The sequence below is a fragment of the Anoplophora glabripennis genome, unplaced genomic scaffold, assembly GCF_000390285.2.
Source record: "Anoplophora glabripennis isolate ALB-LARVAE unplaced genomic scaffold, Agla_2.0 scaffold1, whole genome shotgun sequence".
Classification (NCBI taxonomy): domain Eukaryota; kingdom Metazoa; phylum Arthropoda; class Insecta; order Coleoptera; family Cerambycidae; genus Anoplophora; species Anoplophora glabripennis.
The window spans coordinates 3,820,947-3,842,726 of record NW_019417028.1 but is presented as its reverse complement, the minus strand read 5'-3'; the positions used below and the strand labels follow the sequence as shown (position 1 = coordinate 3,842,726).

At 31.9% G+C, this 21,780-nt stretch overlaps 2 protein-coding genes across 2 annotated transcripts in view; one reads left to right on the top strand and one right to left on the bottom strand.

The window, feature by feature from the left end:
• Nucleotides 1-21,780, bottom strand: part of LOC108917105 (FMRFamide receptor-like) — a 224,134-nt gene that overhangs the window by 81,202 nt on the left and 121,152 nt on the right. The window lies entirely within an intron of this gene.
• Nucleotides 19,120-21,780, top strand: part of LOC108914978 — a 6,620-nt gene continuing 3,959 nt past the window's right edge. The window contains exon 1 of the mRNA XM_018720947.1: nt 19,120-19,200. The gene's annotated coding sequence lies outside the window, so the exon portion shown is untranslated. The remainder of the gene's footprint in view (nt 19,201-21,780) is intronic.

Sequence of the window (21,780 nt, the reverse complement as noted above, 5' to 3'; positions counted from 1 at the left end):
TTATGTAATGCCTATTCATATGATATTTGCAGGATATCCAGCGTATGTTATTAGTATTACCCAGTTAAGATCCTTTTAATATAAAAGTTTTAGTGGCAGTAATTCCTGTTTAAGATATGTAATTTTTTTATTGTCATCTTTTATACTATCACATCTCTTTTAAATATATTAAGCCAATGCAATTTAATTATATCAACTTTTCTAGGTTCTTATCAAAAATAAATAAGGGAAACAGGGATTGATAAATAATAATAAAAGTCTGAGACTTGTGCGGAAGAGGGGGCGGCATATTATTATTCAGTAGGCGTAATGTGTGGTCAGGAATGACTTACGTTGATAAATAAAAGCTAATTAAATAAGGGGCTGGCCAAACGCCGACAGGTACCAATCTCTCACACCGATCCAAGCCAACGTTCTTCCACCCCCAGGAGGGTGCTTGATCGATCAATCAAGCCGAACAAAGTCAGGTATAACTTTTATTAAGTTTTTGCTAACGCATTTTGTTGAAACCGGCAGTTTGATGTATTAACCTGAGTTAAATTTTAATATCCATATTTACTTTTCAGTTTAATACAGTTTTCATTAATGGTGTTAAGAATATCAGAAAGCACAAATGACATGTACCAAGCTACTTGGAAATAAGGCTACAGTGCCCATATATTAAATTTATTGTAAAGCCTTCACATTTTCAAAATGAATCTAATGACTAAAAGCAGAGGGTCTACAATCTTAAAGAGTAAATAAAACCATATACCCAAACTTGACTTTTTCAAAATGTATATTTTTAACACTGCTTACCACGATAATACGAAGAAACATTTTTGGAACCGCTGACTCTATCGATAACTCGGCTGTTACCTAACGTCAGTGACTATTCTGAATTCAGGTGTCAATATTTAAGTAGGCGCTTCCTTCAGATAACTAATTATTATTCGAAGCCTAATGTAAATCGTAATAAATTAGGGGCAAAGCCAAACCTCGTCCGGCATCGTTTTACTACCTCTCAAAATTGATGCCTATTTCGTCTCTGTCGTCACAACTGACCCACTTATCAACAATTTAGTCTATGGATTAAGAAATCCGCGATACTACGTCTTGATCTAGCGATGGACTATTTAGATTAGGAGGGAAAGCTCTCTCATTTATCCTTAGGGAATTCACTAGGTAGGTCCTTTAATCATACACATCTATATTTAATTCTATTCGAGTGAAATTTAACTCTCGGCAAACGTTGATCTTAAACAAAACTATAAATAATACATTAAATAATCAGCCCGTTATGTATTATTTAGCCCATGCTAAGGGGATCGCCTAGCCGGGTGTCTTGGCCGGCGGATTTCGATCTGCCGAGGCAAGCATCACGGACGCAGGCTGTAATTTGGATGGGTGACCTAAGGCAGGCTCGGGGACGTGGCTGTGGTAGCCTACCAGAGACCTGGGTCGCCTAAGATTTGCCGCATGCGTGTGGTCTCCGATAAATGGTAATGAGAACAGAGCAAAGAAAATCTCTGTACCTCAAGGCCATGCTGTCATACATAAACTGTACGAGACTTTGCCACCAAGCCACCCGTGTAGTAAAATAGGATGGTTTGAAGAAAAGTACTCGAGTAATGACGGAGGATGTACAAGGGCCTAATAATGCCTAAGTGCCTCGGTGGAAAAACAATTCCACCACCCTCCGACATACATACATACATAGACCATGCTAAAAGTTACAAAGTTTTGGGGATTGTTATGAGCTAAAATATATTATTTATTCCTCATATACTTTTATATTCGCAATGTAACAAGCACGTCGTCAGAATTAAATCAACATAGTGTAATACGTGTTTGATTTTTTCAATGCAACCGAATTGATACGAAGAAAAGATACAACTTCTAAACCGCTACAGCGTTGCTCTTAACATGCCACGTCACGCATGCATAACAGTTTAGAGGCCGAAGGCGGGATAATGTAAAGCTCTTTTATTGGGTTAACTTGCACCCCTTCGAGAAGGTCGATAACCAATATCGCCATTTACACCGCACGAGGAACGCGGTTCTTATCTCGGTTTTCGAACCTTAGTGTTAATATTTGTCTCCACCGAAGAGAAAAATTTGAAAGCGATTATCTCCTATCTTATTTACCTCGTAATTAAATAACGGTTGTTTATATATATATACATTTTTTCAATTCACTATAAATATGTTATAAAAATCATTGGTGTTCGAACTTTAGATACTTTCATTTTGGAGAAAAAGTCCAAATAATCACTTATTTAAGACTATCCTTTTTTTGTATATCTAAACCATTGATAATATGAACAAAAATATTAGATAGAAAAAAAAATTACAATAAAAACTTCCAGCTGCATCGAGACAGGGATATAAAAAGACAGGGAGAAAAAAATTTTCGCATCTAGTAAGAGCTACTGACAATATAAGCACAGACAATATAGCTTTTTGTCTGTGATATAAGTAATATCGTTTTCAGAATTCATATATATTTATTTACCAAAAAAACACATACAGGGTCGGAAAGTTCCCATGGTTCATCGGCCGTTACGTGAGAGCGATAAAGAAAGTCATAGAAATCCGTGCGATAGAGAAAGATGGCTATAATGAAGGCGTCTAATAGTCACCGCCCATTTCGCCCTCCTACAAATAAGATCCACTTCATCACGGCCGATGAACCATGGGGACTTTCCGACCCTGTATATTGATTAATTTGTACCTTTGCCATGTGTAACGCTTAAATCTTTGTCAGTTGAGTAGAAAAAATATTATGTTTTCTCTTAATTTCATTTAAATGATACTTACAGAAGCTGTATAACAGTTAGTGATCGTTGAACTTGCTTACCTGAAACAGAAAATAGAAATGTAAAAAGGCGAAATGGTTTAATTTATATCTAAAGTGCATTTTCCAATACTGATATATTTGAAGGCGATTTTGCGTTTTTGCACGAACAATTTATACTTTTTTCTTTCAAAATGCAACTTTTACAGTTAAAAAAATGGCAATATGCCAAAGGAATGACATATTATACGATTTGGAAATTCAAACAAAAAAATTACTAACATTTTTTCAAAAATTTGCACCTTGGATTTTAGGATTTGCAATTTTGTGGCAGACAGTTGCCAAAATATGTTCGTCCTTAGGATCTGTGTCTATTTAATAAAAAATATTTTGTTTTTTGTCTATGTATAAATTAGGAGACTCTGTATATTATATTTAACAACAAATACGATCAAAATAATATTCAATCCTTGTGGAGGTAAAATGACATATTCCAAAAACAATGAAGTGCATGAAGTAAAAAAAAAAATAAAAAAAAAACAGTGGTTCGGTCATTTATAAATTCATCAAACATTTATACATACAGGTATAATCAAAATATATTTAAAAACGCATAGGTATGTAGGCAAATACCACATTTTGACACAAAATGGTAATAACACAAAATATGTATGTATAGACCTTAATGATCACAGCAATATAATTTGATATAAATAAATATAGCGGTGAATATGAATTATAAAAATTCATTCCACTAGATCGCATGGATTTGCACGAAATGCCAAACAAATATGTATATTTAAAAATCTTTGATTGTAGTGTCTGCACTATGTCTTTACGGATTCATACAAATTTCTGAAGCGACGAATCTACACTAGGCACAGTAAAATTGAGGGATATTAAAAAAAATCCGATAGCGACCAGACTATCCGTAATTACAAAATCACTATCAATTGACCCAGGCTCTTTTACAAACTTGGCAAGGAATTACGCAACGCGACATCCGGCAGTGCATTAATATGTGGTACCGCATGCAATCGGTTACCAATTTTTTTTTTGACGATTGTGAAGCTTATGTATGTTATAAAAATTTGAAAAAAATTATTTTCGAAATTTTTTTTTTTCATTTCATTTAGAATAATGAAACCAATAATTACGATTTGTAGAGATTTTTTTCGTTGATTTTCTTATGATTACTTAAAAACTGCTGACGCTAAAAAATTTTAAACTCCGTATTCGAAAACTAGAAACTTGAATCTTCAATTTCCTTATTTTTTATTCTCTCTACGACCATTTCCCTCCAAGTTACAGCTCTTTGAAAGTCAACCAAAATTTTGGGTTTTTTTAATATCCCTCAATTTCTGTGGCTAGTGTTTATTTGTGTGTTTTATTTTGCAAGAACTGAAAGAATTTTACGAATGGACACTAACAAATAAATAAAACGTTTTTCAATTGCACTTATATATTCTGAACTTGAGCTTTGAATATATATTAAGACACTTTCTATACCGATCTTAATCTATAGATACAAAACATCTTACTAACTAGTGAAGCACATACAAATGTGTGCAGGTATCAACTTCTCTCGGAAAGGTAAAGAGTTTATTTCGATTCCTTCGGCTATAAACGTCTATAAAAGTTTTACTGCGACATGAAATGTGTAACTACCATTTAAGAGACGGGAAACCGGTTGCAATTTTCTTGATCTATTTGTCGCTCACTACGTTGGAGCTTATCATATTATATTTACGTCTCGGCCACATAATGTAATAAAAACACATGCTTTCGATTGATGTGGTATTGACTTTTGGCATCGTAAATTTTTACACCGCCCTAGCCTTTGACATCAATACATATTTTAAATATTTGATGATTCGGTTGAAATATTGACAGCATTAAGTCTTTTCCACCATACATATACACATAGGTACAGAGTACCACGAATTAAAAGAATAAATCGATAATCGCAGACTAATTGGGTGACAATAATGAAACATTCATTGTCATTTTTGTATCATACCTTAACAGCTTCGAAAACGTAAAACCCAAATTAAAAACGAATTATGAAAGCTCATAGATTTCGCTCATGAAATCCGTGTTCAACGGCTTCTCCCACAAATTTCTAACATCCTGTATAACCTTAACTAAATCCTTTTTACTTGCATGTCGAGTAAAAAACAAGGCTATATTTATATTGTAACTTTGAAGCTGACAACTTATATTGTAAAGTTTGAGAACACCACTAAACCTGATACGCTCTTATCATATTCAATTTCCCCTGAGCGATGCCAACTTTGTTACTCCAAATACTTCAGCGTTATACCCTAGGAGATTTAGATAAAACTTGAAGCTTTTACAGTTTGCTGCACTATTTGATCTAGCAGGAGTCATATCCCAGCAAATGTGACTAGAAATTTAACGTTTTATAACCCTCTTACCAGTTTCTTTAGGTGGAAACATCATGTTTGATACAATATATCAAATTGGAGCATAGAACTTTACATTATATGAATATCAATAAAATATATAATATAGGTATTTTAAGTAGATCCTATTAATTAGACCACTTTGAATCATCTTGTTTTAAGCTAAGAACCACATTACGCATAATTGGATTTTGTCGGGACAATGCAGGCATTTTGTCTATGTTTAACAAAGTAATTACAGCCATTTGTTTAAAACAAAGCCAAACAGAACGTTATTGATATCATCCTTTTCCGAATCCCTTATTTAGCAAGTAGCTTGGAGCCTATTATTAATCTTAGCTGTTTCTATAGGTAATTTATATCTGAGTAAATTACTAAAGTTTTGCCGTTCCTAAGATAGTTGAAGGGGTTCAATAAATTTAAACGTTGCTTAAGTTATATATCATTGGAATGATAAAAACATTATTTATTGTATATTTGTTTTAAGTAGCATTTCTCTGCGCCCAATTCGCCTAACACAAGACATATTCTTTTAAGATACATCAATCAAAAATGTACTTCTTAGTCTGTTGGGATCAACACATTGGCGAAGGTACCCTCAATAATTGCTTCATTCCTGAATATCGCCAATCCAGAAACGTATACTGGCCATTGTATGAGGCGCACTTCAACAACTTTATTGGCCAATAAAGGTGCTGCTCTTACAACCATCAAACGCCATGGTGGATGGAAGAGCTCCTCTCAGATTCAAGACTCAAAACTGTGGTGAAAAATTTACTTAAAATAATGTTTTCAAACAATATCGTTTCTATCCTCTGGCAAATTGCAGCGCAATTTGGAGCTTGCCGGAATTTTTGGACATAATCCCTGTGATCCATTTAATTCTACGAAGCGCTAGCCTGGACTTTATAATAGTTACGGGAATAGACGATTCGCTGACAAAAGGACTACGTGAGGTTTACAGGATAACCATTAAGCTTGTATGGGTAGAATTATGGGACATCAGTGTAATGAAACAGTGTTGCAACTCGTGAAATAACGTATTTAGAGCGTTGGATTGTGTGGTATTAATTAATCCTGGAGAAACCTCGACACTTCCGACAAATTCTTTCCTTGAGTCAAGTTTGAAATAATACAAAGGGCACCTCATTGTGTTTAATAGTACGTGAAGCTGATATTATAATTTCAAGGCCGTATATGTCTACCCCACGTTGGGCGCCAAATATTATAGGTCAAACTCGTATATTAAATAAAAGGATTTTTAGCTGTTAATTTTTATACATACAGAGAAAGCTCTATATTTTAAATAAAATGGAACTTAATTTGTAGCGAGGAATACACTGCATATTTTTGTTTATTAGTGTCTAGAAAATGCTTTTAATAGATATTACCTATCATTTCGACTTTTGTTGTGCCAGCAACAGTTATTGATTATTAGCAATGAACAACACCGAAAGCAACAAAATTAATCCTATATAGACCCTAAACCTAATCATCCAATTCCACGCGCCCTAAATTTATGAAATCGGGAAACGCCAGGGGGCATTTCATTCAAATGGCAAATAAAGCGGACTGAGTTATTTAATAATTTATGTTTCTTTACTGACTTAAAACATTGCGCGCCATTGAACTGAACGGTTTAGCGGCGGGTTTTGTTTGATGTTGCTCCATCGAGATTTCCTCCATTTAGGATCCTAAAGTGCTCGCTGCCGAAAAGAAAAATTATTTTTTAAATGTAAATATACATTTAGGGCAATTCCTTAATAATAACACAGCCACACACAAAAAAAAAGTTGGGTATACTTTTTATGCGACATATTTTTCGTAGTAATTTGGCCTCCTGAACACGAATCTGGGGTCAGAATTCGCCCATCACGTCACAATTTTTTCCTAACCCCAAAAAACTTGTGAAAAATATTGAAAATTGATGAAAATTTACTGGGAAAATTTGGGAAAAAATTTATTTCCACATCAAATAGTACATTTTTATGTAAAAGACTCTGCTGAATTCAAATCCACTGTCAGAATTGAGCTAGAACGTGTGGTTTTTTTTCTAACCTCAAAAAACCGAGCAGGAATCGCTATTTTCAAATTCTGAGCGGATTTTGACCAGATTTTGTATAAAGGGGTTTTTTGGGTCGCTGATTACGAATATGAATTCACATTGTAAAAATTCAAGATGGCTGATCCAATATGGCGAGTGTACTTTTTTGAAATCCACCGATTTCAGTAAAATTTGGCATCTTAAGGATTGCTGGTTGATCTCACCTTCATTAATCACACATCTGGAGCCAGATTTTCATAAATCAAGGTAAAATTTGTAGGCAGAGTTATAATTTTAGGCCGAGTAGGCGGCATTTTTTCGGCAGTCACATTTTTAGATTGAAGGCATAAGCAGATGCAGTGATGTGCTGTGTGGCAGTAATGTGTCCTTTTCCTTGAACTTTAAAATTATTAAGAAATAAACTAAATGCCATAGGAGAACTGCATAGTAGTTAAAAAAATCTGATTGGAAAACCATAAGCCCATGCTAAATATATGAAAGAATAAAGTAGAAACTTTTTTGTATTGTCCCATGGAAACAAGCACATCACACTACACATCATTACATGTGTAGAGTCCTTAAGTCATTTTTTTAAGCGAAGTCACATTTTTAGACGGAGTGGAATCTTTTACCTTGATTTATGAAAATCTGGCTCCAGATGTGTGATTAATGAAGGTGAGATCAACCAGCAATCCTTATGATGCCAAATTTTACTGAAATCGGTGGATTTCAAAAAAGTACACCCGCCATATTGGATCAGCCATCTTGAATTTTTCAATGTGAATTCATATTCGTAATCAGCGACCCAAAAAACCCCTTTATACAAAATCTGGTCAAAATCCGCTCAGAATTTGAAAATAGCGATTCCTGCTCGGTTTTTTGAGGTTAGAAAAAAAACCACACGTTCCAGCTCAATTCTGACAGTGGATTTGAATTCAGCAGTCTTTTACATAAAAATGTACTATTTGATGTGGAAATAATTTTTTTACAAATTTTCCCAGTAAATTTTCATCAATTTTCACTATTTTTCACAAGTTTTTTGAAGTTAGGAAAAAATTGTGATGTGATGGGCCAATTCTGACCCCAGATTCGTGGTCAGGAGGCCAAATTACTACGAAAAATATATGTCGCATAAAAAGTATACCCAACTTTTTTTGTGTGTGGCTGTGAATTAATGGGATATTAAAGTTAAAGAGCTGTGTTAAGTGAATTTACAGGGATAAAAAAATGTTTCACCATCTTCCTCAAAATAAAAATATATCTATCTATCTAGAGTTTAGAAATGCTTTGTTGCTGAAATGATGTGCCAATCAACAATTACTTCACTAATTTTTTACTAATTTTTTGGATAAAAAATATAATTTCAAATAATCAACAAGGCTCTCGACCATGTAAATCCACTGCCAGACCTGTGTTTTCTTTTCATAACAAGTTAATCGAAAATATTAACGCAGATGATAGCTCAGTAGGAATATTTTATGATTTAAGCAATGTTTTTTGATTATATTCATCGCCACAAATTGTTAAAAAATCATAATATGTATTGTATTGAGAACAATTTATTAATCTTTCAGCTTCAAGCATTAACCAAATAGTAAATTACCAATCCAGTTCCTTAATATTAGTCAGGGGGTGCCACATGGTTCCATTTTGGGCCCTATAGCTTACGCTAATGACATTCCATTAATTATTTCTGAAAAAAGTTGTAATGTTCTAAGAGAGAAATGTTCTGAGCAGTAAATAATATGGTTAACTATTTCATTTTGATGATCAATTTTGAAAATTCATGATAATTTATTGACTAATGAGTTTTAATTTTCACTTAAATAAAAATTTAAATTGGTATGTTCATTGTAAGAGAAGCTACTAGGTAATAAAATGAACTAAAAAAATGTTGTGGCGTCCTAACATAAACTCTGCTTCAAATTAAGTGTTCATTGTAACTCCGTTATTATTGGAGGTACATATATGTTAAACTTTCAAAGAAATCGTAATTCTTTTGTTGATCGTCCAAAGATTTTTTCCTTCGAGACATTTAAAGGTGAATTGATAGTATCCCTAAATATCTAATAACATTAACGTAAAGATGCTAGGGTTAAAACATGACATCGATGGTATATCTGGGTTAAAGCGAATATTTTTGTGATTAAATATGCTGTTGCTCTAATAATTGACGTCTGACCTAATCTCCAAAGTGACATATTTACGTTCTCATCACGATAAAAGAGGGCGTCCTAATAAGTCTCCAACGAATTTACTAACTGACAGCAAGTTTAACGATTGGACTTTATGATTTAATAGCAAAATTATTTATAAAATGGAAGCTCTTTGAGCGGACCCTTTTAGCATACAAACGACCATCAAACTCGATTGGGTTAAGACATAGTAATTTACCATTTAGCTTCCTAATCTGTACATGGAACTACCATAGATTATTTGGGTCAAAATTAGGCGATATGAATAAATTTACCTCCGTCAAACTTGCTTTATTGAGCACCAAAGTTACCATAAAAAAATGTTTTTTAAAACATATTTTCGGATGAAATATTGTAAGCGAATAAATGCCAGTTTTTGACATATAGGCTATTAATTATATTCCAAAAAACAGGGTTAAAGGAAACTATGACATTCAAGCAATTTTATTGCATGAATCGTTCAAAGGGTCATTTTAGATGAAAAAACCGCGGAATGCTATTAAATTAGAGGGTGGAAATTAGAGATAAGGGTGAAAATGCACCTCTTTCAGTTTTTTAATTGTATCTCGAAAACGAAGCAAAATTTCGCTATAGTTCTTAGGAAAAACTATTTAGAGAATTGAATTTCCCATCGAAATGGATTATTTTAAAAATTTAAAAGGAAAATTTTATGCAGAAAATCGTTAATAAACAATCGATTGTATAATTAACACAACCATTGTATGTAATCTTGGTCAAGGACGTAGCATTTATATCATAAATGTGGGTGAAATAACCTACAATATATGTGGTTATATTATGTTAATTGCCATTGCTAATCGGTGTCCACTGGCATAAAATATAACTTTGTAGCTGTTGGCAGAGAGCAACCTACTAATCCTTACGTACTAAGAAAACAAAACTAGACGAGCTAAAGTTCTTAACTAATGATAGACCAACAATGCAGTGCTGGGCGAAGCTTAATCCGCAAAATTGTTGTCTCTGACAATATCATTAATTAAAAAAAATATATTTCTATTTTGTATATTTGTCCCAATTATTAATTATTATCTGACAGCTTTTATTACATATTATTGTTATAGCTTAGTTCAACAAATCGGTTTACTTGTTTACTTATAGTGAATAGATCCATCAAGTGAAGTAAGTCTTACTTTTGATAGGATGAAAAAAACGCAAACAGAATTCCTTTGAAGGCGACATGGCATGTTAAGTCACCACGTTATGTCCCGTTTTCTCAGTGGGAGCCAGCTGATATGTTTACATTTGCTGAGAACGAAATTTACGTGATTTTTATAGGCGTTTGAGACTAATACATCTCTGAAATAAGACATATTAAGAAGAGTTTTTTTATGAAATAAGGTGAATGTTTTCTTATTTTATTGCGATTTATCGTTAGGTATTTTATATTATAGACATTACCGTAGCAATAGCACAGTTATTATTTGAGAAACAAAAAATATTTGGATGAATAAGACATAAAATTGTTTATTAAGCGTTACTTTTTTAATGAAAAACGCCATATTTTTTAACACGGGTATCTAGATTTGTAATCAAATTCTGCATCATATAATAATTAGTTTTGCATTTGATTGATACTGCCAAAACGTCTTAAATATTAAATTTAAAAAAGCAGTAAGCTTTAAGAAACAAAAGATTTATGGAAAAAGAAAAATGTTTAAAAATATTTCCATCCATACTTATACACAAAAGTGATAAATCAAGTATTTGTGCGTAATTTTTACAATCATCGCTTGGGTTAATATCAACAAAGTTCTGCAACATAGAGTTGGGCAAATTAAAAAGTTTAATTCAAATCAAATATTTGAGTTAGAAATGGATGTCTCGGGGATGCTTTCACTTTCTTAAAAAAGGCTCTACTGCTATTTAAAGTACTTAATCTCAACTAATCGAAATTGAAAATACTTCGATTTCACTTGAAGCAACAGAGCAGCAAAGTGTATGTGGAAATAATTTATCTTTATAAAACCCATCGTTAATTCATTTAGTGCTGAATAAGGTTTAGTCCCCAGAGTTAGTTATTTCCCATCTATAGCTAAGCATATTTATTTTAGTAAATAAATGTTTGGAAATGGGCAGATATTTTTAAGATTTTGCATCACTTTTAAATAATTTACTTTTAGCAGCAATAATTATATATTATTTTCTTTATGGAAACAAAACCTATCTTCTCCACATCGTTTCATTCAGTTGTTTTCAGTCCGTTTAAGGAGGTATATCGAGTTTACTAAAATGCACAGATGTACTTGAAATTTATATAGCGTATTACCCACTACTCCCTCTGTGCGTCATATTTTTTTGAAATTTTGTTTGAATCTAGATTTTGAGATATTGTTGTTGAAGGTTGTTCATTTTAAACATAGGTTTATATGGCGAAGATGGACGGTGCGGCTCTTTTTTTGCCCATAACTGAGAAAAAAATGTAGAAATTGTGAAACAAAACTTTTCCATAGATAGTACACAGTATTATCTTATTTTTGATGTAAAACTAATGTAAGTTTTGAACATAGTACAGCTGTATTAATTAGAAACAGAAACCAATAATTGCATTTCTGTCTGACTTGAGGATTAATGTGGCAACGTCGCAATCAGCTGACAGCAAGGAGGGAATACATTTGAAAGACTTGATAAAAACGAAATTGATTTCAAACATATACATTTTTCCTAAATCCCATGTACATTGTTATCAACAATAAATTATCCACAACAGATGATTTTTTGTAATGTTTTTAAAAAACTAGATTAATTAAAAAAGACTAGGAAGCTGTGATATATTTATTGGAATAAAAAATACAGTTGATAAATCCTTTTAATATATTTAATGGTTTATAAAAACATCGTAATCATTACCCAGCAATATTTAGGGTTACATAAAGTTTTCTTTACTTGATTAATATAATTAGTAATACTTGAGATAAAAGCATTTGTACGGAATAACAAAGGAACATACATATTTCTCAGCAAACTATATCAAAAAAATTAGTTATAGTTGCAAAACTTTTCTAACATTACTAAAATAGAGATTAAGAACAGTGAGTAATAATGTAATTTCTATCACAGAACCTTCAAAATTGCATCCAACATTTCATTCCTTTAGAACTAAATTAACATAATTCTCGTTGTTTTACCAGTTCACATGATTTACGGATTTTAAATAAAGGATACAAATCTTCGCGAGGATAATACGATATATTTGCTATATATAATAATTCTATTTTACATAGTTTACACACAATACATTTTTGAACGCGTACGCATCTTGACTCGAATTTGACGCGCAATATCACCGATGTCCGAGGTCTGTAGGTTCACAGTGTGTACAACTGTACTCGATTATTAGCGCTGTTGCCACATCAACATAGTGTTTATGTGTTCATTAAATATAATTTAAAACTACTTAAATATATTTTTATGTTGTTAATTTTCAATATGTATGTTATGTGCATATTGAGTAGATTTCTTTGCTATATAGATAATGTTTACAGCAAATAATTTCAATAGAGTTTAATTTTTTTAAGTTGGTAGCGGGTTTTAGTCCCATTAGAAAAGCATAGGACCCCCCCCCTACGATCATCACTTCCCTCGGACCCCGATATACCTCCTTAAGTACTAAAAGTTCAGCATTCGAAGAACCTAATACGAGCATTTGATAAAATTTAGTCTGCAAGGAATGAAAATTAATACATATCAACATCTTCTATTACTTTTTTTAGGTCAGATCTTCAGGTCATGGGCGGACCCACAGTTATATAAATATAATGTAATCTTTAAAAATTTTATAATATTTGCCCCTAGAGACTGTTTGTGTTGAGTTTGGAGATAGTTGCCAACTGCATAATAAGATAATTCCGTATCATGTGATAATATTTGGAAGTTTTACGAATGTAACACTAACATTATAGATAGATTTTTGGCGTCACTTAAGTTGCTCAGTTCTGATTAGAGATATAAAAATTATGGAACACATGGTGTTTTATCTGAGTGTCTATGTCATCACTGTTGAAGGTTGTTTCTTGAGAAGTTATAAATAAATAAAACTGCAGGTGCAAAGGCTTCTCTTTTCGAGAAGTAGAAATAACAAAATAATTACGGGGTTAAATGAATACTGTGAAGATACACTGTAAAAAAAATTCACTCAAATTTCACTCAATTTTCCTCAATAATGTAACAATGTCTATCCACACCCGGTTAAGTGAAATTTTCACTCTATTGGTATTAGTACAACTGAGTGAAACTATTGTATCAGAAACTCTATCAATTGAGCGACTTTTGAGTCTATTCTGAGTATATAAAATCAAGTTAGAGTTGGCTTTTTCTCTAATATGATTTAAATTTAACTATTATTGAATCATTTTTTACTCAGACTTGATTTTTAATTAACTAAATATTGAGTGCAAATATAAATCACTCATAAATGATTAATTAGGATACACAGTGTTGAAATTAATTCATTTCGCGGGGCCTCCTCCTGTCCTGGTTGAGACCCGCCAGCTGAGACCCGCCGCCGCTGGTTAGGACCTGTATATTTGAGTGAAAGTACTCAGTTTTAGTTTAAATATAATCACAAATGAGTAAAATGATCAAAATGCCCAATATTGAGTGAAAATACGATACGATATTCAGAAAATAACTTTTGAATGACGAGCTACATCCGTATTTTACTTCCGTATTTGCATTTGCATATGAAAATGCGATATTTGGACATTTCAGCTCGCGAGACATCGAATAAAAAAAACAAAATTGGACCATTAGAAGCCGAGATAACCAAAATTTTTAAGCGCTCCGCTATTTTGACCGCGCGATTTCAATTTCGAGTCGGCCGGAGTAGCCGAGCTCTCGACTCCCCCCCACCACTACCTCCCATAAATTTTTCGTGAATTTCAAGCTCGGTCCAATAGTTTTAATCGATATTTTATGTGTTGTACAAGGGCGCAAGTTTTGCAAATTCACTCCCGACAAGTACTCGTAATGACAAAGGTATTTGTTTAAAAAACAGCCCTCCAGACGTCGTAGTTACGCCACAAATGCCGGTCAACTTTGATCGACTATAACTCTGGAACCCATTAACGAATCACCACGTTTTTTTTATAGAAACGTCTTTCCGAGAACTTTACAAGCATAATTTAAATAAAAAATAATTATAATGAATTTATAAAGTTATTCTATTTGTTTATATGCGCAAAAATTACGCATATTTTTAAACAATTACCACGGCTCTCCTAATTAACGGATTTCAATTTTTCTGGACGCATTTTAAAGTTTGAGTGCCCTTTTTTATGTGATTAAATTTTCAAGTATCTAGAAATCTTGATTTAGGCTCAGTTAAATTTGCAAAAATTTCAATTTTTTTTCAAAAATCTAGACTGCAAAATTATTACTCGAAAACCATAGGACCGATTTTAACGAAAATTGGTGTGATGTTTTATTATATCAAAAAGATTTTTTTGGCCAAGTATGAAGATCCTACCTATAATATAAGTACTTTTAAAGAAATCGCAAAAATATTGTAATTTTTTTCACTTTTTTTGNTACACTGACGGTGTTTTGGCATATTAGTCTTACATTTGTTACCCATTTCAAACAAAACAGTTCTGTGGTCGGAAAAGTTGTTATCTACAACACAAATCACATTAGCACTATTCATATTTGAGAAAATGTTGTCAATAGTAGTACAAGTATTCATTGTAACCCTTGTAGGCCACTCGACCATCGGACGCAAGTCAAAGGCAAGTAGAATATTTTTAAAATTGTTAAAATCTTTAGTAATTTTCGAGCGTACATCAATATTAGCACATGTTTTGAAGCGCGCGCATAGTGAAATTATGTTTTGTTATATCATTTTGGAGCCATTAAATAAAAAATTAGCGATATACTATAATATAAAACATCTACACCAAAACAGATCTCGCCTGGTATAATAATATCTAATAAGCAGATCTTGTTCTTTGTCGATATTTTTTCTAGCTATGCAAACAAATAAATAAATTAAAACCATCAAAACTAATTTTCATAAAATATAACCCTTGACTAATCCTTTTGACGCAAGGGTTTATACCATTGATTTTTATTTTATTTTTACATACCGGCAAAATACTCAAAATAAATATACAAAAACCGCGGTAAAGTACCTACAACATAATAATAATATAAAATATGCGGCAAAGAAATTTATTACATAACATTTTAAATTAATAAATGATTAATTTAAGTATTTAACACCTCTAGATAGCATAAAAGCATAACTAATATAAATTTCACACCAGCTCAATTTCGTTTTTATTGAAAATCGGAACGCTACTGACCTTTAACTCGATATATCGTTGTAAGACATTAAAAATTACCAGTTGGCTTTGATTTAAAATTTCATTCCACTTTTAAATTAAATTTTCTTTTAAAATCATTTCAATTTTAACAAATAAATGAACTCTTTCTGAAAAGTACGCAACCTAATGATTTGGTTCTGATACAGACGAACCATATCATAAATTAGATGGTCAGTTACCGCTTGGATGCTCTGTAATTTTTTTAATCCATACCTCAATATAGTTCTTGTTAATCGTTATTAACTATAGAACCCGCTGAAGCGGAGAATCTTTTCAGATATTTAAAATTATTAGTGTATTGTCTTTCATTCTACGTTTTTTTTTACTACTTTTGTAGTAGCATCCAAGTTAAACCGTAGCATATTAAAACTTTGTAATTTTCCACTTAACAGCGCAATCGCAAACGAAAACAAATCCACGCTTTGTAAAAACGAATATTTCAATTTAAAAATGTATATTAATAACATTATCACTCGTTATATACGGTGTGCCCAGTTTTTCAGGTTAACACCTCTGGAAATGTGACAAGGCTGTGGACTTCCCGCAAACCAATTTTTTTGCAAATAGTACCCTGAAAGGAGGTTATATTCTACTAATCATTTTATTGATGTCACAAAAGCCGGGCCCACAACTATTTTTTTTTAAACGGTCTTTTTTCCAGAAAGTAGTATTAGGCATTTTTTTATCAAAAAAATTATATTACCGGGCTATTCAACGCCCAATAAAACACCCATATATCAAATTTGAACGACAAATGTCTACTGAGTGTTTTTTGTGGTGCCAAACTTCGAAAAATCAGACAACTGAAATCAGATCAAAGATTGCCATGAAAGTAAAAACAAATACCAATCGGACAAAGAAAGAATACAGCCACTATAAATTTAATACTTTTAATTATATTAATTAATTATAAAAATAATAACTTACAAAAAATGTAATGAATTCATTACCTACATTTTTTGTACGTTAATTATTATTTTTACTATGGCCGCAATTTATAGTGTCTGTATTTTTCTTTGTCCCATTGGTAGGTACTTGTTTTCACTTTCATGGCAATCTTTGACCTGCTTATTATAATTTTTAGCTGTCTGATTTTTGCACCACATAAAAAAACACTCAATAGACATTTGTCTTTCAAATTTGGTATATGGATATTGAGATGGGTGTTGAATAGCCTGATATTATCTTTTTGATAAAAAATACGCCCAATACTACTTTCTGGAAAAACGACCCTTTTGAAAAATCGTAGTAGGCCAGGCTTTTGTACATCAATAAAATGATTAGTAGAATATAACCTCCTTTCAGGGTACTATTTGTAAAAAAATTGGCTTGCGAAAGGTCCACAGCCTTCTCAAATTTCCAGAGGTGTTAACCTGGAAAACGGGACACACTGTAGATTTGTAGTTCGTAGTAAAAAATTGATTCCTCCTACGAAAACAGAAAAAGCAGAGCCGGATAAGATTTCGACGAACTTTCTGTCTGAAAAGCAAACTATTTTCAAACATAAAAAGGCAGAGTCGGGTTAGACTTCAAAGAACTATTTCATTTTGATTCAGTGGAAAGAAAACTATTTTTAAACGCCAATATCCAATATCTTATGCACATGTTGTACACATACTAACAACCTATTTTCGGAAATTTCAGATACCGGTAGAAAGAATCCGACAAAAGTCAAAGTCATGATTAGATAAAGGTGACTTGCATTCGCGTTCCTTTAAAATTAATTGGAAGAATGATATGCAAGGTATTAAAAAACGAGTAAAGCCTCTGCTCAGAATTCAAGATAATAATACAATTTTCCCAATATACCGATGTGTATATACAAGGTGGTTCCAAAGTAAAGAGGACTTTTTAAAAATAAGAGTAACAAATAGTTTTTTTGGCAGAACCAATTTATTTTATTCAAAACTGCAGGATATCGGTACAAGCTTTTTGGATGGCTTCTGCGTCCACAAAACCCGTTCCTTCATAGGCAAATATATTTTTCGAAAAAGTAGAAGTCCCACAGTGCCAAATCAGGAGACTATGGGTAGTGATTGACAGTTAAGAAGAGATTTTTTATCAAAAAATCGGTCACAAGTGTCTATCGATAGATGGATTTATTGATATGTTTGCATTAAAAAATAGTCCTTTTTACCACTTTTTTTTTATAAACATTTAGATTATCTTCGAAACCATAATATTTAATTATAAAATGTGCTATTGTAGAGCCAATAAAAAAAATGCGATAAATTGATGTTTTTGAGATGCTTTACTCCAATTCCTTGAATTTCAATGAAGATTTTGACTGATCTTTGATAAATTCACGCATTTCTTTCATTCTCTTTTTTACTACAGCTTGCCTGTACCATCTCCCTCTATTCTATCACCATATTCTTCACCGGTATTATAATTATATTTTGACCTTTATCACCCGATCTACGACTGCTTATATCCAAAGAATTAGTAACTTGCCATAGTCTCTTTCAATAATAGTTCTATTTTCAAGGTCAGCATGAATTCTTTTATAGCTCATCTGGGTTTCATTGAAATGATATTAATTGATGAGGCAAATCACATAGTAAATCTGCGACTGTAACTACATTTTTAATTTCAATAGATTTTCTAGCAGGAAAAGGCATTTTAGTTTCATTTTGTAAGTACTTCGCTATACCAGGCGTTTATCACAACAAATAGTGTAAATTGTAAGTTGTGTATTTGGTTTGAACAACAACGTAATGCGTTTGAACAGAGAATTTATGTTTATAAATCGAATTATTTGGTTTAAATATTATGCATATTGTATTGATTTTGTCTTAGATATCCTGAAGTTAGTTTACGGAGAATTATACGATAGACTACGTTTAACCTTTGTACGAAATATATTTATATGGGCATTAATCATGACAGCAAAACATTCCTAACGCTAGCCAGAAATGTTAAGGGCTAAAATTTTATTTACAAACATCTACAACTTTTATTTATTTATATTTAGTTATCTACTATAATACTATCGCACTACTACGATAGTGCGATTGATTCCGATTTTTATGTGACACGATTTCAGAGAATTGATTAGTAATAAATTTCACAGGCTTTACTCATAATAAAACAAATTGTTGTCAAATAAATGTTATTTGGACACCACTCCAAACAGCTGATAACCTTAGTCATGTCCATCAATCATTTTTTTACTTCGATTAAAATCGTGCAAAAAAACACATGTCACAGATATTTAACAAAACATTGGCTGTTTAAAAAAAATAAAGTACGACAACGATGAGTTATAGAATTAAATATATTTTAAGGGGGGTATCGTTAAGGAATTTTACACAAATGATAACATTTAACCTTTGCACGAAATATATATAAGTGCATTAGACATGTCTTCAAGACATTTCAACTCTAACTGCAAGTCTTGAAAAGCAAGAATCTAACGGTGAGTCTTTTATGTAAGAATATTCATATCCCTCATTTTTATTCATGCATGTATATATATTTTTCAACTGGTGCCCACTCAAATTTTGACACTCAACAACGAAACAGATAAAAGAATTGTAAAATACTATCGCACTGCTAGGACAGTGTGAGTGTTTTGGATTTTTATGTGACAAGATTTCAGAAAATTGATTACCAATAAATTGTATGGGCTATAACTGATAAATAAACACGACAGTTGTGTGAAATGTTATTTATACATCATTCCAAACAGCGCGATAACCCCAGTGCTCTCCATCAATCATTCTTTTTTAATTCGATTAAAATGGCACAGAAAACATGCCATGGATACTTAGCTAAACGATCGTTGTGTTTAAAAAAAAATTAGTGTGCGACACCGAGATGTTACAAATTTAAATATTTTTTTTTTTAATGGAATGTCTAGATATATTGCTAAAATAATTTCAGTGGCGTATAACACAATGGAATCTGGAAAACGTTTTGAAAATCCTCATAATATATTTACGAGTATTTTTACTTGAATTATTATTATTATTTTTACTATTTCAAAAAGATCTCAATGCAATGGTACTTATGGTAATAAAGGATCATGTAAAGTTAAGCTTCAACCCCGAAATTGCATCTTTCTTTGTACAAAAAGCTGTGCTGTGCATGTACAGGGTTAGTCACTATAATCTGACAACTTATTGTGGGTTTATCATTGAAATTACCAAAAAAAATTAATACAAATTAAAATAAGGGTGGACAGTATAGAAAATCATCCGATGTACAAAAAATCAAATTAAGAAAAATTGGGGAAGGAAAGGACGCTTCTATTATAAACCACTAGGTATAATTATCAGAAATTTCGTAAGACATTTGCAACCAAATATTAATTTAAGAAAACGTCATACCTAGCGAAATTAAATGAAACTAAATTAAAGTTTTACAGAATAATAATAATGTACCGCCCTGTTTTTTTTGTTTTTGAGACATGAGATCGTTTAAATTTGTACTCAACCAGTTTCCCATTATAAAGAGCAAAAAGTAAAACATTATTAATTCTATTATACCAAAAAATAACATCTTTAAGGTATTTCTGGAAATCTCCCGTTGTTATGATTAAGTTCTCTCGGAATTTAAAAAACTACCATTCAACTAATCACTGGAATTAGTGGTAGATTATAAAATGGTTATATTGCATGGTTCAATAACCTTACAGTCGCAGCAAGTACACCGTGACCGATCAGTTACTGTTTACAGATAACCATAGGTATTTAGTTTACTCTTTAAATATATTATAGGCGTTAACTGGGATACCAATTTTTTAAAGCACGTTCGCGACCGGTCTGGATCTCTATAGCGTATGAGCACCTTCAGGAAACTCTACTTTAACGTTAGATAAATAAAATCGGGCAGGAGATGTTTGATACATACTTATTATACATACGTATTTAGCATAATGAAATAAAGAAAAAAACATGCTGTGGTGTACCACGCACCTTTTCCTTTGAGGGGAACAATCAGGGCATTCGGTTAGGAAGTAATTTGAAAAATCACGAAAATTTAACTGAAATTCAAGCAAATATTTTAACGATTTATTTTTATAACAAAATTGGAAATTTAAAATACTTTAAGACATATAAGGACCTTATATGTATATAACCTTGTAAATATTGGTTTATCTCTTTCACAATCAACATATATACAGACTGTCCTTTATATGATGGCACAGTCCATTTGCTACTAGTAGTTTTGTCACAATCAAAACCTCTATTGACTGGCCTAATATATAGACAACAATATACACAATATAGACAATATACACAGTATAAACAATATAGACAAATATACTAGTTAATCAAGTAGCCATGTTGTTATAGTTTAATATTATTGTAAGTGGTAATACATAATAAATAATACCAATACACGGAATCATAATGATATAGATCCTATGAACATTCCTTGTTTTGTTCTTACATTTTTTGACATTTACTCGAAATCTTGACATCAAACGTGAATTTAAAAGTTTTCTGACTAGTTAAGAAAAAAACCAGTGATGTATTTGGGATTGCAGTCAACAGTGCTAAGGGCTAATCTAATAAGAACACTCTGTGTTGTTGTCAAGCTTTTCAAATAAACATTTCCGAAAGCTTGACAACAACACAGAGTGTTCTTATTACATTAGCCCTTAGCACTGTTGACTGCAATCTCAAATACATCACTGGTTTTTATGTGTATATATATATATTGTTATGATTGTATGTGTGTATGGTTTTATATGTTAGCGCCAAAATAAATTTTGTTAGTTTTGATATTAATTTTGATTGGATTGGTGTATTGTGTATTGTCTATCTTTGCCCTATCTAGCTCTAGACTCTATCTCCGTAGTCGGTTCTATGTTCTAGCAAGAAACCACACCAAGCACAGCTACAAAAACAAAAGGTTTAGTAATAAATGTATTTATTAAAAAAATTTTTATATATGTCAAAATTTGTCACTCTACCCTCTTAAACACACTAGTCAATATATTTTGAAGTATTTTACAATGTTTATAAAGCCTTATACAAGAAGTTATATT